Source organism: Gallinula chloropus, assembly GCF_964237585.1.
Source record: "Gallinula chloropus genome assembly, chromosome: 1".
Classification (NCBI taxonomy): domain Eukaryota; kingdom Metazoa; phylum Chordata; class Aves; order Gruiformes; family Rallidae; genus Gallinula; species Gallinula chloropus.
In genome coordinates this window covers 60182804-60196988 of record NC_140085.1, presented here as the reverse complement: position 1 = coordinate 60196988, position 14185 = coordinate 60182804, and the positions used below count along the sequence as shown (strand labels likewise).

The 14185-nt window shown below is 36.1% G+C and overlaps 1 protein-coding gene across 2 annotated transcripts in view; it reads right to left on the bottom strand.

Moving 5' to 3' along the window:
• The window catches only part of PPFIA2 (PTPRF interacting protein alpha 2), a gene marked incomplete at both ends in the record, with an annotated part of 322124 nt that overhangs the window by 229077 nt on the left and 78862 nt on the right, over nucleotides 1-14185 (bottom strand). The window lies entirely within an intron of this gene.

Sequence of the window (14185 nt, the reverse complement as noted above, 5' to 3'; positions counted from 1 at the left end):
GCATCTTTAGGAAATGGTCAATACCAAAATTAAACATAGATGCTCAAATGACAGGCTCAATAATCCATGATCATAACACTATTGCTGTATTTTGATTTGCTAGTTCCTTGTGTGTTGCCCAAGGGCTGCACACCATCTTCTAGCTGCAGCCTTCTGCTGGGACCTGTTATTGGGATTGCTGTCTGCCTTGACTTACCAAGCTGTTATTTTGGAAAAAAAAAAAAATTACAGCTTTTAAAAAAACTGCTCCTGTGCTTTTATGTGTTGTTGCTTTGGCTTTCCTGCTTAGGTGAAGGAATTTTCACTTAAAAACTCCACCACTACGAGCACAACCACAAAAAAACCACACCACCACTCACCCCGCAATTAAGTTCCAACAAACACATCTCCCTAGCTAACCAGTATAGAGCTGGGGAGAAGGTATAGCATGATAACTGTTGTTCTGTCTCTCCACTTTTACCTCAGTAATGACCTCCTAGTAATGGCTATAAATATTCTTTTATCTCACTTTGAGCAAAACAGTCCAACGCCACATTCTTGCAGGACAATCATGGGCTAAGAACGCAATTCTGATGTAACACTCAATCAGCCTGAAAACGCTTGTTTAAAACAGTGTTCTTCTGAAAAGCATGAAACCAGCTTCCTCTCAGGAAGTCAAAGTATAGGTAAACTCAGTAAAGTCTGAACCAATGCATGGCAGAACACATGTTCACCATTACACAGTCACATTTCAGAAAAGCCAGCAGCCCCAAAGCTGAGATTCAGAAATCTCCTCAGAAGAAGGAGCTGAAACCAGGTCTCCCATGCCTAATTGAATGCCACAACCACTAAGCTGGGTATCAAGTGACACAGCCTGAAAGCAAGCAGAAGTGGAACAGAGCAAAGAAAACTGCACAGACCCAACAGGACAAATACAGAAATGGACCTACAGACCATGACTATAACTCAGCAGTAGAGGTGCTCGCAAAGGAAGCAATCCCAATTCAAATACTTGCTCCAATGAGTTTTCCAATTAATTATTTAATTATTCCATAAAGAGAAATAGTTGTAGTGGAGGAAAAAAATCTCTCCTATGTGAAAAGAAAATAAACTCTACAAGACGTAGCAATACTCCTGAGATGGCTTTAGAAACAGTAAAGTTACAGAGTTACCTAGTTCTGAATCCAAATTCTACATGTTATGTTGACTTTGCATTTTAATTAGATTCCCCTCTCCCAAACTTTCAGTGTGGTACAACTTTAAAAAAGCCAACAAACTAGATTTCTTTTTCTGATGTGCAGCCTATCAGTTTTTAAAGCAGATACAAAAATGTAGAACTACGTTGAGATATAATTTATTTATTTAAACCCAGTAAATTATACATCAAAAAACCCCAGGTGATTATGCAAAGTATTTTGAAAATTCAGGGACACTAATACAAAACCTCGAATCTCTAACTGCAGAGACAAGATGCACTTTTTTCAATTGACTCACACAGTTTTTTAATATGCTACTGCTTGTGTGGTATAGTTTCTCTTCAGAATATGGAGTGCAATAGAAAACCAGATGTTTTGAGTTAAGATTTAAATCACTAGCTCTTATTAAATTAGGTGAGTAATTATCCAGAAATGGGGACTTGATATCACATACTGTTCTCATTTCTGTCTCTATCAGAGAAAACTATGTTATTGAAACATGTCTTCTTCCAGGAGCACTGAGAGTGTGATTTACAAAACATTAGAGAGCTTTCACACTAAACCTGGACCACATCATTTTTACTTCATGAACTCACAGCTACCCTACTAAGTTTCCAAACTTACAATACTATACTTGGTCGTTCTTTAATATCTGTGTTTGTAGACAACAGAGAGTATCATATGATACATTAGTCATCTGGCTAAAATTGCCTGAATTTGCTTTAAACTGAAATTTGTTAATGTTTAAAGAGTTTTGAGCACCAACTATTAATGGACGAAAAAATGTTAAACCTGTACCACAGTTTAGACAAAAGATATTCATATTGCATAACGAATTGCAATTAATATCTTCATAAAGTCACACATCATATCTAATTGTTCTCCATATCCAAATTAATTTACAATTCATTTTAGCTCATTTAATGAAGTTCTACAGCAAAATTGTTTCCATTTTTCTATCAAAAAGCAACACAAAGCCATTGTCAGACAAATGAATACACTTTAAAGAATGTGTAAAACTCATTCGTATCAAGGTTCAGAAACTAACCTTTCCCAGCCAGCATAGCTCCCAGAAAGTGAAGTGGAAGGCAAATTAAGGAAAATGAAACAGTACAATGGAGTTTTTGCTCCCTTTCAGCCTTCTGGCACAAACAGAAAATCCTTTTAGAATGGAAGGCTCGTAGAAATAGATCAACTTATCTTATTGATAAATAAAGCCTGTTATTCATCCTTTTTCTGTAATTAGGAACTGATTATCACTATTTTCCATCATTGCTCTTTGTTGCTTTGTGTCTTGAATATACAAATACCGATGCTTGTACAGGGAAGCGTGCCTTACAAGAGCAAATTCTAGTACCAACTCAGTGTTCACTTATGAGTCCTATTTTAATCTCAAACATAAGGATTTGTGTAACCTATGAAGACAAGCACACTGAAGAAGAAATTATCTTCTGTTAGCTGTATATGTCAGCATTAGTAAAGGATAAACCATGTCCAAACAGGTGTATTCTGTATGACGGCTTCCCTTTCAAGCACTAGAACAATGACTGAAGCTTTCATAGGAAATGCAAATATGAATGTAATTCCTTTTTGAAGTACCCTTGCTTTGTAGTATATACTGGGACATTTTACCATGCTTTTTTGAAAAAACAGAGCCAACATTGATTAATCAACTTCAAACTTTCATAATCATTTCTCTTTAAAATTACAAACTTCTAAATTCATTTTTCTAACATTATGTCTACGCTATAAAAAGGTCAAAAAAATTAAAACCACTGATTCAATATCTAAGTGAGTTTATGAAGATGACAGAATACATCTTCCACAACTTATCAAGTGTGCAGTCCATAATCAACAATCCTCAAATGCAACCACAGGTCCAAAGGACACAATGCCTGATTTTGCAATTTATTTGCTAGGGCAGAAGCAAAAATATTTTTTTGCACATTCTGGACAGGCAATTGTTGACCAGAGCTAGGACTTGTGCAGCAGTGATCTACAATATTCTGGTCCTCACAGGGATGAGAAATTAATTCTTGCATTCTCAAGACTTATTGATTAAATAGTTGTCTGACTTCCTTTCTGCATGGTTCAACAACGCTGGGATGAAATATCCAAAGGACCATTCAGTTTTTCTTTAAACACTTCAGCACCTCAGAACTGGATCTGTGTTTCCTCCATGTAACTTGACCATCAGTAAATCCAGATTGTACACAGAAGCTTATTAGGTAACTGAAAGCAATGTGATATAACCAATGGTTTTATCTATTTTTAAGTTATGTGTTGATGACAGTCACTCACTGAGTGAATCCAAAAAGAAACTGAATGAAAACATAATTCTTGACTGTAAAGAAGTGTTCTGGACACAGCATAATGTGAGAGTTAAAGGACGAGAGGATGGCAGAGTTGTGAGAATGTTTAATGAAACAAAGCAAGAAAAAATTGAGGGCAGATTCCTCTGTTCCACTAGAATGTATCTTACCTGATTTGGAGTTACATACTTTTCTTTACAACCCTTGGGCTTCAACTGCCAAAAGCACAGATACTAAACTATATTTGGTACACAACCTGTGTCCTCTGCCATCCCCTTCTGATGCCAAGAATGACTGCATTTCTGTTTTGTGGCATAACTACATATTTCATGAAAAAAAGAAATCTAGAGGATCTTTGAAATTAAAGACATTTTTAATGTAGAATCATAGCAGTGACTGCATTAATGAGTACTGTTAATAAAATTCCAGTCAAATTTAACATTAAAATAAATTTAACTCTTGATGAATCAAGACCAAATCCTCCAAAATAACGTGATCCCAGATGGCAGCAAAAAAGTAATGAAAACAGCTTGTTTTTTCACCCTGCATCACATCACTTAGGTATCACTTTCGTTATTTACATCCTTTAAGTTGTTTATATGGTAACATTATATGCAGTGGTATCACTGTGCTTGGCAAAATAAGAGTTGTTCCTTACTAGTAAATGTAGAATCTAAATCACACAAATTACTGCAAAGGATCACAGCACATTGAGGATGAGAGAAATTATGAAAGAACATAAGAGATGATAATCATTGCCTATGTATCATCCTCAGCAGAAAGGCTTTTTCTTTTTAAGCAAACATCTTACATTATGTGCCTCATCATGAGGTTAAAAATAGGATGAGGGCCTATGATGGAAAAACAAAAGGAGACAGAAATTTGAGATAACATCTTCAAGCACTACAACTTAGCACAGCTCACTAAGGATAAATATCCTCTCTAACCTGCCACTCCTCCTTTCAAAAGGTATTTTTTTCTTCCTAATGGTATTATTTTACTTTCATTGTATTAATTTATTTTACACCAATTCTGCAACCTTTACATACACTGAGATGTATCCTGTTCCATGAATATAAAAACTACTCACAGAGTAAACTGCTAATGAAAATGAGTGGCAGAATTATATCTAGAAGATAAAGGCTGTCAGGAAAGCTTGTGCCAAGGCAATTGTCTTCATCATTTCTTTGTATTTCTGTCTCATCTGGAAAATATCTATTGTCTTAATGACTAAGAACTTAAAGAACTAAATCAAAAGCTAGAATTCACAACTGATTAATCTCATATTGTACATGGGAACTGGGAATACTCACTTGAGTAATTATTGCAGCTATCAGTAGACCTTTGCAAAAAGAAGCATTTTCTTTCTCAATTAAAATTTCATATTTTTTTCCATAGTGTCAGTGAACATATTTCTGAATGAAATTAACATAAAGAAACATGAATAAAAATAATAAAACACAAAAAACCTACATAATCACAACTTCTTTCACATTGTGTAAGAATTGAAATATTACTGATGATCTAATAAAATTGTAAGAAAATTAGAAGTAGCCTGGTAGCCTTTCTCTCCTGTAGCTAAATGGAGCAACAATTCTGAATAGGAGTACAACCTTTGAAACTGGAATCTGCTAAAGGGCTGTTAATGGTAGCAATATTTACTGTCATATTTCCAAAAGTAGTAATTAATTCATCTGTTTAATTGAAGATGTCTTCCATCTAATTTTCAAGGATGCTCAGTCTTCGAATAGCCTCTCTAAGTCACTTCAGCCCTGCTGATGCTGTTATATGCCATTTTGAGCATTAGGTCTCACTGTTGTACATGTAACAGGCTTGGAGTGACTGAGCAGGTCTGAAAATGTCAGACCTGTTGCTCCAACTCTATTCACAAAACATAGTCTACAGATGATGCAAAATTCCCATGTGTAGCTAAAGACAAACATTCAAACCTTCTAATGTTGTTTCTTGTTTTGTTTGATTGGTTTCTTTTACGTACATACCACAAATCAGTGATAACATATTAGCTTGAAAAGACTCCAAGACTTTGCTATAGTGCACATCTCTTATTGTCATACATACAGCCTTATAAAGATAAGTGGTCACGGTAGAAAGCGGAAACAGTGTCTCTTCTAAAAATGTATCCTATTTCTTGTGCAGTGGTGCTTAACCTCTTGATGCCATTTTCCCCTTTCAAAAGTGCAGTGGGAGTGTTTGTGTACTGATACTGTCTAAAGTCATCTCTCCATCACAGAAAAGATAGGGGATTATAAACCAAAGAAGTCAATACTGTCCTGAGGGCAAATGGCTGTTCCAGCTCTTGACTCAGCAGACTCACTTCCCCTTACACACTATTATAAAAATATAGAACAATCCAGCAACTGCATGCCTATTAAGGAGAAGCAAATACTGCATTTTTTGTGGGAAGAAAATAATGATATAAAAATACAGTGGAAAGATACTTTTCTTGTGCTTGGAAATGTAAATTCAAATAAAAATAAATATTTTCCTTTGTGTCCTTCATAATTCAGACTTGGGGAAACAGAATATGCTGTGCTGATTAAGGATAATTTAATGTTGATTTTCAATTATCCTTATATTTCTGAAAATTCTAAAAAAAATAAAATTAAGAGGCAACAATATAATTGCATGAGCTTTAGGCTGAATGGCTTAAAATATGCTAAATACTCCCCAAAAGAACCTTCTAAGTCTTAATCTTCACAATGGGCACCTTTATTCTTTATTAAACATATTTTGAAAAAATGAAAGTAGGATGAGCTATTAAGTAAGAAATTATTTGTAGGACATAGGAAAAATGCAATTATTTTTATTTCCTTTCTGCATTCAGTGGGGTTGACATAGAAAAGAATAAAAAATCACTTCAATAATCACCATGCAAGTGACTAAGCACCATTATTCACAGTTTATCTTGCCACGGATGTAAAGTGTAATATTTTACTAATCGGTGTAATATATGCGTCCTTAACATTCTTATGGCTCAATCTATATCTCTAGCTAGAAAATCGAGATGAAGACAGATCGATAATTAACAAGGATGTGTGTGTGTGCCAGTGTTAAAGGAAGAAATAAGTGTCGTTACTAAAGACCGTGGTCTGCAAATGTACACTGTGACTGGATGGTCCGGAAAAACAGCTACTTGACAAAAGCATAAAAGTTTCAAACCTAAATGATAAACACTGCGATACTGACACAGTGCTGCTCTCATCTTTAAAACAAAACCTTGTCCCATATGACTGCTGCCTGGTGGTCTGCAGTAATGGCTCGTTCTGAAAATGCTGAAAGATCAGTGGTAAGACTATGAAGATACTAGATCAAAAGAATAGCACTATTGGTGGCCAGAGAGCCTCAGGTAGAGCAATACCATGTGGGAAGCTGAGAATTACATGGCTGTTGTTGAGCAAGGACTACATCCCCACGTTGAAAGCTCCTCATCAATGTATGTAAGGTAGTGTTTCTATCACTTTCTTTCAAGAAAGCAATGGCAGGAATGTACATCAGCATCTTCTGGTGGGCTTTATTTGCAGTCTAAGGGCCAGTGTCACTGTGCGTTACCACAGGCTCCCTTTAAAGTCAATAGACAGGCACATTCAAGGGGCACTGCTTCTGACCTATTTTAGATGTCTATTTTAGTTTGAGATGAATCACACCACAGAGGTGGGAGGCAGTAAAGACAGAAATGCCTACGCTGGAGATGTCTGAAGTTAGGTGCCGTGAATCCTACCCTGGGAGCCTGAACTGAATGTTAAACAAGTCATCAAAATATGACAAGAAAACATTATAATCAAGGACAAAAGCAGCTCACCGGTGATTAAGTACAGTTAAGGGAATTTTACTATTAGAAATAACTATTCCTCTAACTGTATGAAACAAGACCAAAACCACACAAACCTGAAAACAGCTTTTTGCACTTTCCTAAAACAAATTATATGAAAAGGAACATCCACAGCAATACATTCAGAGTCCCATCCAGATTCAGTCTACTGTTATAAGCACAAGCAAGATTAACATCCCAGACTAAGGAACTGAATGTTACAGAGCATGGTAAAATTAACTGTAAAATCACTCACCTTTTAAAAAAGGAGATATTGTGACACAAACAAGTTTGATCAGAACTACAAGATAAAGTAGCATAGTAACCTCAGGCCATGCAGTTCCTTATTCTTAGTACTTCATCTGGGCTTATTTCATATTAACTGCAGCATGAACCTATCTCTTATTTACATTAAATGGATACAATATGCATTTATTATCAAGCAGACTTAAATTTTGGTAAGTGTCAAGCAGTGGCAATGTTAATATGTTCTTAAGGTGGCATAGGATAGCCTTAAAAATTATAGAGTACCATATTTATAGTGAACATGAGATGTATATAAATTTTATGCACCTATGGCTGACAATAGTAAAATCTCGGTATCTGTCATGTGGTGAAATGCATTAGGAAGAATCTTCATTTGGAAAGAAAAAATGGCACAAGTCAACACAGATTTAACTAGCATTATCCATGTAAAATTTTCCTTTCCTGAGTGTATTGTAGTACATATATTCTTAGCAATACCTTATGGGAAAGATACCCATAGAAAAATTTTACACAGAATATTACTAGTTTAATTTCATCAGTTCAATTTTTTTTCATTTTTCAACTTCACCCACTGGTCTCTCTTCTGTTAAAAAAATAGATAGATACATTTGGTGTAGCTCCTCTGTAGCAGCTACATTTTACATAAGTATGTCATAGTCTATTTCTCCTTTAACCTGAAAGCCTCTCTTGACTCAGAAATTCCTTCTTACCCCCATCGTTTTCACTATCTGCCCCTACATCTCCAGATAGCAGCTTACCATGACAGAATATGTCTTGCTCCTTCTCTGCACATCCAGATGGAAATCAAAAGGAAACATTTTATCTTACTCCTACTCCTGTCCATTTACCAAGACTCCAAACCTTCTAGTTGGCGCATGGAAAACGGTACTGAAATTGCAGTGAACTGTGGTTTGCTAATATTGAGCCACATTACACCTCCGAATAAACAGGTGGCATATGAACCAATTTAGACAAGCACAAACACAAGTTATAACTCAAACCCTTCAGAAACTGACCAAGAAAGAAATTTCTTTAAGTGGCAGAATTGTTTAATACCTTTGCACTCTCTGTTTAAGCAAAGGAGCTAAGATGACCATGGACGTGGTTTGACAGACAAGCAAGATAGAACAGTTGGGAAAATAAATCACAGATGAGTCAACAATTTAAATAAAACTTGTGATTTTATTTTTTAAAAATTTCAAATGACTCATTCATGATTATCTCCCCATAATTTTCCATTACATGCACTCCTCCTCATAATATCTGAACAGATGAACTTGGTTTCTGTTCAGCCTAAAAGAAATATTTTATTGTTTCATATGTCTTTGAACTGTTCACAAATTAAACAGAGAACTCTTTGTTTGCTTTACAAGGACATCAAAAAATTCTTCCTAATTTCTGCATCTTCATTTTTGCAATTAATGCTTATAAAAGGTAAAATGGTAAACAGCTATTAGGAACAAAATGACCATTGTGGAATGCTGAATGCTATAGTTAGATTTAAAATTGCATGTTAGATCAAGCTCTTGTGATTAAAAATTATCCCTTTTCATGAGGGCTAAAAATAAGCTTTTACTACTATCAATAACTTTCAACAAACACAAACCTGTTTCATGGATACCCTTTTACAGACTCTCTTTCAGCTCAGTTGTTCCTTGTTTCAGTTTAGACAAAGATCATCCTCCCAAGAAACCCTATCCCAAACATTGTATGTCTCTGTTACAGCCCATCTCTGGAGCTGCTACATGAGTTGCTGGAGAAGTTAAGCAGGCAAGAAAGAGGCGTAATGTGTCAAATCTAAACAGCACAGGTAGCAGACTTGGCATGTGGGTTGTGACACCATTAGAGGGGAAAGGCAAGCTATATTTAGAGGAGCAAACTAAATGGGCTTGGGAAAGTTCCCAAGTGTTGTGGCCAACTGGCACAGAAGAGTACACAAATATGCTAGTCAACACTGCTGTCTCCAAAGAGGTTGCATGCAAACTGCTTATTGGGAATGGTCCCTCCAGCAGTCCTATCCCCACACTTAGGAACTGATGGGGAAAAGTATAAATTAGTGTGAATGAAAAGTGTGCTGTGGTGTGGGCCAATAGAGTATTACTACAGATTACTCTGTTTGATCAACCAGGAACATTTCTCAGAAGTTTTTGATTTACTAGTATATAAACATGCCAAGCCTTTCCAGAAGCTTTAAAGTTATGGCACATAATAAAAGATTTCGTGCATTTCCAATCTTGCTGTTGAAAATCATTAGGTGGTTAGGGTAATATTTAATGATAGGATATGAATGATCAATATTAATCAACTTTTTCTAAAACTTCTATCAAGATAAATCATACTGGATGATTTGAAGTACTTGCATTTTTGTAATTGGGGAGAGAATGCAGACTAATATGACATAGATGATGGATAAATTTAATTCATTTCACTCCTTTAACCCTAGCTGTTCCTGTATAACAGTTTGTGCTCTACCTGTACTGTCTGTAGAAGACCAGTGATTCCTGACAGCTGTGCTGCCAAGTCCTCAAGGCTCTTTATATCCAAGTAATCTAGAACAAACTTGGCACGAGTTATGTTATCTAGGTACACCGCAACTGTTTCTTCTGAATACAGAGCACACATAGTCTGAAATAAAGCCTGAGAGAATGGGGATACTAAGTTGTCAAAACTCTACAATTTTTCATGTGCTTATCCATGTAGAATATAAATAATGAAACAGCACATGAAAGGTGACTCAAGATTCAGGCACAAGTTTACCACAAGTAGCAAACAAGGAGAAACACTCAAAGGGGTCTCAAACTAAAGCACAGAGCACATAATGTGTACAGCACAATCAAAAAAATTATGTGGAAAATGTAACACAAATACAAAAAATGCAAAGGGACAAAAAGAACAACTACAAAAGAATAATTTAAAACAATACAATGGAAGTTATATAGGATCTTTCAAAAGTATCTTGTATCTCAAGGAAATACTTATATACCAGTGATCTCTAAAAAAACTAAGATGATAAGGCAGGAAAGGATATAAATGAACAAGATAAAAGAAGATTTTTTTTTCCTGTTAAAGGGATTTTTTTCCTGTTTGTAAAGAAACCACAAGAAAACCCATGTGTAAAAAGATACAAACAAAACACTGCACAAGGTTTACATGTGTCTTGTACTCAGAACTCCGGCAAATACAGTTACTGATACAGAAACAGATTGGCCAAAGAAGTATGTATCTTTGAAGTATGTATCTTTAAAGTATCTTGAAGTTGGAGGCAAGTTGCAGTCCTAGAATAGGAGAACAGTAGTACAGTGTGGAAAATAACTGTTCTGGGAGAACATTCAACTTTTGTAATGTAAATTGCATATAATTTATACAACAATATGTGTGATGAAGCCAAGAGGGACCACATCATAAGCAGACACTCCTAGAAAAGCAGGAGCCTTATCAATATTAAAAGATGATGATACAAAGCTGTTGAAACATGAGAAGAACATGCTAAAATTTAAAAGGAAAAAAAAAGTATTGATAACTACTCCATAATAGTTGCATCAGGTGCTAATGAAATGGCTGAAAAATGTGTCGGCGGAAGACAATGTTTGGATCCTTTTATGTATTCTATTCTCAGCACTATATCCATGTGCTATGGAGGTATTGCATAAGCTTGCAGCAGTTGCACAGTACTTTTAGTTTGGGTTATTTACTTGAGTTGGCAGGACAGATTTGCAAGAAAAGTATCTAAATTGAATACAATTCCAGAATTCTTTTAAATTTAAAAAAGTTCAGCATAACAAGCTATTCTGGACAATGACAGTCTTCGTTGTCTGATATCTTAATTTTCACCCAACTGGGTTTAAAAAATATTTTCAAAGTTCTGATGTTGCTCTCTGAATAAGAAAGTATTCAATTACTTAAGACTTGCCCTTAATATTAGTTTAGTCTTGCTAACACCCAGTCAGAAATATCTGTATTTCTCTATATTGCCACTGCATCCCAGTGATTGAGCCTCATTTCTTTGTGCAGCCTGAGAAGAGGTTGCATTTTACTTTCTAGTATGTATCAGTAATTCAGACTGAGTGACACTGGCAAATTGCAGCCAAAAAACACCAGTTAATTTTTCATCCAACATGAAGCACCTTATGGAACCTTTTTAAGTTAACTCAATATTGAATGACTAAAGAAATTTTGTCACTCTTACTGGGAGTGCTTGAGACCTGCACACTGTAGATGGTGTCAAGAGTTAAGGACAGAGACCATGTGTCAAGACCAACTCTTGATTCTCTGTGAAGATTTACGTTTGTGTGACTTGACCAAAATCACAGGAGCAGCCTGCAGCAGAGGCAGCATGGCATACTTCAGAGAAGTATTCCACTGCTTTAGCCAGAAGGCAAGATTTTTCTTCTGCTGCTCTCTTACCACACTCCAACATGTTAATATCTGTAATCAGTGGCACAGTAAAGTCCAAAAGACAAGATCCTCCTCCACTAAGTGTTTCTGATTTAACCACCAGGATACAGATCATACTGAATCTTGAGGACGGAAGTACTGCTTAAAACTGTAGGCACCTCTGCTTATAAAATTTGAGGGAGTTTTAACAATCTTTTTTCAGTCTGCTTGTTTCACAAACGATTTCACCCTTCAGCACTATGCAGCTACAAACAGCTGACTGGAGACATAATTTTTAATTAAAACCCATGTCCCTCACCCCCTTTTTTCAGCTAATGATTGCAGGAAGTGTTGCTAACCACAGGCCTTTCCACCATATGCTGAGCATCCTCATCCTATCACATTCCACAGAACTGATGGGTGCTCAGCATCTATGGTGAGAGGACGTAGATATTTCTCCAGCAGTTGAACTGTGCAAAATGAAAAGTACTCAGTGATAAGTTCTTATTTTGTAATCAGTTCTTCATTAAAAGAAATTACTTCCAGTAGTCAGTAATATTTCCCTAAAAATCTAGAAGTAGAGAACAAAAAGTTCTGTGTCAGTTATAACGATAAGTAACTTTTGACAGGATTGTCATGATTTAACGGGTTTTTGTGTTTCCTAAATCAGCTCTTAAAGCTGTGAGATATATACATACGTTCATAATAATTCATGATTGGTTGGGGTTTAGGATTGGTTAGGAGCTAGGAAGACCACTGAAAGTTTTTGTTCATACATCCATTTAAGAAAAGAGCAGTTACCTATAATATCTTTTAAAATGCTGCTGTCAAAACCACATTGAAAGCTTTCCATCAGAAGAGGTATTTCAACATTGATGTTTTTATTCTATGGGCTTGGTCGGCTATACAATCAAAGTCTTCTGGTTTAGGCATTGATAAACCTGTGGTTTGTCTCCCTTGTTTCAGATATTTGGTGAGCTAGGTTTTATAGAAGTGATTAACAAAATGTTGCTTCATTAAAATTTAGTTGGCTCAGACTTCATTTGATGTTTTGTTCTGAAGACATCAGAGCACTGGAGTTGTCAGTGGCTATTCAGATGCTATACTGTCCACAGCAAAATAGAAAATGGGGCTACCTTGTGCAGCCCATTCTGCGCTGTTGACTGTGATGCATCACAGCCCTGGAAGCACACCCAGGGAAAAGAAAGAACCTTTACTCCCCTCCTCTAGCTGACACCAACTGCATCCCCTAATGCCTTACAATAAACTACTAGGCCAGGTAACACAAATGTTATACTGTAGGAGTAAGTTCCAAAACTGGTAAAAAGCAAAGGCTGCTTCACAGAACAGTGTTTTTGCTGACACAGAGTATTGCTGCACAGATGCTGCAAAGGTGACATAGGGAGACAAGGTGACATAGACTGGAAGATAAGGAGCTTTTCCCATGAAACTATACTACATAAACAAAAGGATAAGGGAGTAACAGTAAAGTGGTTACAGAATTGCAACCAAAAAAAAAAAAAAAAAAAGACTTTATATACCATCCAAGTGAGAACTTAACTCTCTTGCATTTTCCCTGAGATTCAGCATAAAAGTATATGAATGTACATGCAGGTGCTCTGCTCAATGGAATTGTCTAGCACAATGGCTGCTAAGAAGCTGCATCTTTCTGAATTTCAGCTAATAAAAGAAGTAGTAGCAGAGCTGGTCTATTCTACACTATTTGATCGGCAGAGGGATGGGTCTAGAGCAGCATGTGTCTGCAACAATGCTGTGCAGGGTGAAGAGCAGCCCTTCCCAAGGTTCCAGCCACACTTTCTGGGTTCTTGTTGCTGGAATACATCATCTGAAGAGAAAGCATTAGGCTCTGGCTTCTGTGCTGATGTGAAATTTATACCACACTCCTACAAGTATTTAAATATTACTCTGTTCCCCGTGTCTTGCGCTGGGTTTCTAGTTTCCATTTTAAAAATCCACCTTCTCTGATGGTTATGCAATGTTGAGAATGTCTTCAGAAAGATGAGGATGTTTCTTCAGAAAGGAAAACAAAATCAAGAACAAGTAAAAAGGAAGATACTTTAAAGGAATCTACCTTCTGTGAAAGATGCAGCATTCCCTCTGTATTTTGGTTGCTACTGAAACAAAGCTAATTATCACCACATGACTTACAATTGCAGATACAAAGAGAACAAATGTGGGTATCAAACTATTCATGCAAAAATAATCTG